Raw genomic sequence first — 4,894 nt, 5'->3', positions numbered from 1 at the left:
TATGATTTCATTTAATGTTTCTTTGAATATCTTGGGTTAAAAGGTGATGCAATAATTAAAGATTAATAAATTTTGATTCACAATGGGAGGGGCTACAGAAACGACGACCGTCGGATGTCTTTCGCTGAGACTGGGATGGTCGGATGCAACGTTTGTCTCTCAAAATATTATCCGTTCGTCCAATCTCAAAAACCCATTCTGTTTTGTACTATAGACTAAAAATAACCCGTACCGTAACGACACAACACGAGACTAAGCAGCGTGGATTGGAGGAACCAACTCTTTCCATTTCCTAATAACCTGAACCGTAACAACGGTTGAATTTCCTTAGTCTAGGATCATAATTAAGCTCTTAAAGTTGGATTGGGTGGCTAAGGAATAAGGATCCTACCTTCTGGGGTTGCAAGTTGTCTGTGATGCAAGTCTGAATATGTTTTTTTTGTAGTTATGGAAAATTTGAAAAAATAAAATAATCGAGAACAATAACCATATGACAAAAAGGGAATGACCAACGACAAACATTCTTTAAACGCCACCCATTCTCAGTCGGCGTCCGTGTATGTTATTCTTTGTCATTTTATACTTACAATTTTGGGACATCTTCTTACATCCCGGAACAGATCTCCCTTCAGAGCTAGTTCAACAAACTGAAAGGCTTTGCAATTTGCAGATTGGGAAGTCTGAAGGACTTAGATCATATATTTCATACTGACCTTAACATTCATAAATTCCTATCTGCATGTGTGTCCAAATCATTGTTAGAAGAATCAATCTGGAAAAGTTATTACTTAGTTACTTCATTAACACAATTACTTGTTCTTTGAGTCAGAAGAACCCAATGTTACAATACCAAAGGCCACGTGTGTCAGCTTCCATGAAAATTTCTCACTTATGTCCAAGTCATTGTTCAATTATATCACATCCCAACTCCAAAGCCACAAACGTTTCTCCAATCTCCACTCCAGAAAATACTAATTCTCACCGTTTCCTATCTTAATTTTACTCTTATTACGTATTTCTTGGTGGATATAAATGACAGTATGTTCGTGGACCTTTTACGGTACTTTCTGCATAAGTCTGCATCTTGCTGCATCCTAGCCAATAGTCTCCTGTTATTGATTTAGAAATAAAATGAGATTTTTTTTTTGTTATATTGGCTCTTAACAAATTAAACTCGAGAGCTAGAAAAGCTCAGAAAATACAAATGCTAATATTTCGACCATTATCTAGTGGGTTCCACCATAACCACATACGTAATGAATTTGTAATGTATTTTAAAGTTAGTTATATTTATCCTGCATGTACCTTCTTGGATTCGCTCATGACACCCATTGTTATGCCAACAAAGTACATTTTCCAACAGTTATAGTCATACACTTTAGTCAAATATATATAAAGATTGAATATGACAAAACATATATTAGTTACCTGTATATTTATCCATTAAAACCTTTAGACGTTTAGAGATTTCCATATCCAGAACAACTCTCTCAACCCATGTTTTGAAAAAGGTAGGAAACGTAGGCTGCCGAAAAGTAGATCACAAAACCCCATTCCTGAAAGGTGGAAATGTATGTTGCCTACATCCCCATAAAAAATATGAATCAACTCAATAATAGGCATATACTAATACGTATTAGTACGTTTTCATAGCAAGGTGAGTATATTAGTGATAGATTCAGCTCACACGAAATAATATATGATGCCAAAATTATTAATGGTGAATCAAAAACTCTTCTTTTAAACATAGTTAAGATTGGGAAGAATGTGCATAGTGAAGAAATTACATTTTTAGTGAGCTACACTGCTACTGCTGGGAACCACAAATTAACTGTTTATTTTAAAAACTTATACCTCAATCCAAGTCGTAGCGACCTCTGGAATTTTCAGTCGAGTAACCACAACACAGTGCTTCTCCAAATGTTGTCATTGCACCAGTCTACATTGCAAGATTAAATCGGTTACAGGACATCAAAATTGGATGATAACCAAAACACAAAGCTTTTTGCCAACGTTATTGATCTCGTCGTATAGCAAAAATAATCATACTGATTTAAACTTACAGAATGAACCAAAGAGATAGGTAAAAAAAATATAGGCTCAACCCACTCAATGTAAACTCCAAATGAATTAATAAGTAAACTGGAACTTTATCACAGTAAATTAGAGGCTAGTAGGTTCATGCATCAAGAGATTAAGACTTGGTAACCTGACAAATAAAAAAACTTAGCGGGAAGGTATCTATACCTGAAGTTTTCAATTATGAGTTCTCACATTTGGCAAGGCTGCTGAGCGAGCCTCTGAAGCACCTGGGTGTTGGCGACCGCTTTTAAAAAACCAACCACGTTTGTATTTAGAACGTTTAGAAATTAAAGGACTCGAAATTAATAAAAATAACTTTAAAAACAACTTACGTGGGACCACCTACTGACTGGATCATTTTCATTAAGATTAGAACTAATCACATTGACTCATTGAGTATTTCCTCTTCCACTGATAAACCGCGAATTTTCTCTTTTTCCTCGGGTACAGGATTCTCATTTGCAAGAAATGGTGCAATCACTACACCTAAAAACAGTTTGAAATCATCCTTGTTAGCACCAATCTAAATTCAAAAAACTAAACCTAAAACCACATAAGCTGATACCTTTTTTTATGACCCAGATTCCAGAACCTCATCAAGCTGATACCTTTTTTGACCCAAATTCAAGAACATAAAATTTGATCAAAATCAGAAAAAAGGGAGTGGGCATGGTATCATTCCATAAATGTTATTAGTGTGTAGTCTAGTAATTTGAGATAGGCTTTAAACATCTTAAACATGAACATAAATACATAATCAGTACACATAATTTTTTACATTAAGTATATTTTAATGTGGTTGATCATAAAACGCAATCCAGGGCCAGTAACCTATTAAACACAAAAGTAAACCTACTGATTCCTCTCAAAATATTTCGTTCTACTGGTAAAAGACAAAAACAGTAAGAGATAGAGCATAATTTCCTCTACTTATGAGAAATGAGAATGAAAACCTTGCGAGACTTGGGTGTATTACTGCAACTGGATTGAGACCAATAGTTTTACCAATGACAAAGATGAATTTCCATTGAATTAGAGAATTAACATTCTTACAATTCATCTGCTAATTAAGGTACCGAGCAGCTTTTGAAGGATATCAAAATTTTATTTTCATAGATGATAGCTGATATATCAAAAAATTCAAAACTGGTTATTAGAAGCTTAACAGATTTATTATTTAAATTACAGACACCCATGGAATATATCGGACTTTAAATCAGTAATCTCTGATAAAAGAACAACTAAGCATAACCTTTGGATCAGTATTTCGACAGCGCAACTATAAACAGATATGACAGGCGATCGAAAATGAATATAATGCTACCAAAAATAAGATTAAAAAAAACCAATGCCAAATTAAAAAAAAAATATAAAAAAGAAAGGACTAACCCCATATTCGGGTCAGCCAGATGCTTATGAGATACCATTGGAAAAACATCAGACGGATCTGCAAGAGACACAGAAAGGCATAACCAACCATTAGACGGGTCTGCAGAGGTTAAGACAAATATTGAACCCTTAATTTCCGGGTATTAACTCTGAATGACAATCAGCAACATAGAGTCAAGGGGAAAAATTCTTAGGAAACAAATTTTGAAGCTTTAATTCAAGGTCTTCAAGTTCAGTAAAACTGAATTTGTTTGGGACATTTTGTCGAACATGTAACAAACACAATTTTTTCGATATTGGGTTTCAAACCCAGTGCAGTAGAACAATGTGACTTACTTTCAGAGGAAAATGGCGAGAGAAGAAGATAAAACAAATATATTGACAAATCACATATAATACTCGATAAAAAAAATATATAGTACTCAACCTTAAAGTAAACATCCATGATATACAAAAATGAACCCTAAGTAATCACATACAATATTCGGTAGGGAGCAAATGCTGAAGAAAGAAAGAAGAGAACACCTACTTAATTGTTGTGGCGAGGGGTGCAACCGATGTGGTTTTCCATTCAGCTCAGACATTATATATTGGGAAGCCATTAAAGGGAAAGATGAGCGTTTTAATTAAACGTCCGGATAAATCCATAACAGGGAGATGAGAGGATTAATCATTCACGGGGTTTGAGTGAATGCTATTTATGGGTTTGAGATCCAGAGCCGTTATGGAATTGAGAAAAGGAAATTAAAGAGCAATCAATTTAGAGAGGTGGTGAGTAAATCTAATACGAATGAAAATAATTCCAGAGATTCAGTTAATAATTGCAAGCATGACCTGCACTGGGAGAGAGGTGATTAAAAGCGTTTACGGTTCAATCTGGACCATTATTTGTCTTTCATTTGTTTCCAAAATGTTATCCAGCCGTCGAACCCTCAAAAATCCATCCTGTTTTGTATCTATCATCATTTTTCATTCTTACAAAAACAAACAAACAGTTTTTACCGGATCCGACGTTTTAAATAAAAAATTTTAAGTAATCAATGGCTCATATTTGCTCTTTAAGCTCAAGAAAGTGAAGAGACAAATCGTGGCTGGAAATGCTTCCTAGTTTTATGCGCTGATCCAACGTTTCAAATTTAGAGTTGCCAAGACTTCTGGCGTTTCTTATACCATTCATTGTGCGTAATTATTACAAAACAAACGGTTTTTGCCCGATCCGACGGTTTTAAATAAAGATTTTTAAATAATCAATGGCTCATATTTGCTCTCTAAGCTCAAGAAAGTGAAGAGACAAATCGTGGCTGAAAATGCTTCCCAATTTTATGCCCTGATCCAATGTTTCATATTTAGAATTGCCAAGATTTCTGGCGTTTCTTATCATTCATTGTGCGTAATTATTGTTACCTTTCAATGCAAAAGTCGT

The 4,894-nt window shown here is 34.6% G+C and overlaps 1 long non-coding RNA gene across 1 annotated transcript; it reads right to left on the bottom strand.

The window, feature by feature from the left end:
• Positions 1-431: 431 nt before the first annotated feature.
• On the bottom strand, positions 432-4,436 carry LOC113306729. The gene is made up of 8 exons (XR_003338803.1): positions 4,001-4,436; positions 3,472-3,529; positions 2,648-2,690; positions 2,415-2,568; positions 2,248-2,326; positions 1,855-1,939; positions 1,429-1,580; positions 432-1,109 (listed from the first exon to the last, which is right to left on the bottom strand). It is a non-coding gene; the product is annotated as an uncharacterized LOC113306729 (long non-coding RNA).
• Between the last annotated feature and the right edge of the window lie 458 nt (positions 4,437-4,894).

The sequence above is a fragment of the Papaver somniferum genome, chromosome 8, assembly GCF_003573695.1.
Source record: "Papaver somniferum cultivar HN1 chromosome 8, ASM357369v1, whole genome shotgun sequence".
In the NCBI taxonomy this organism is placed as follows: domain Eukaryota; kingdom Viridiplantae; phylum Streptophyta; class Magnoliopsida; order Ranunculales; family Papaveraceae; genus Papaver; species Papaver somniferum.
The sequence above is the reverse complement of the archived record's forward strand: the minus strand, read 5'-3'. Positions and strand labels throughout refer to the sequence as shown.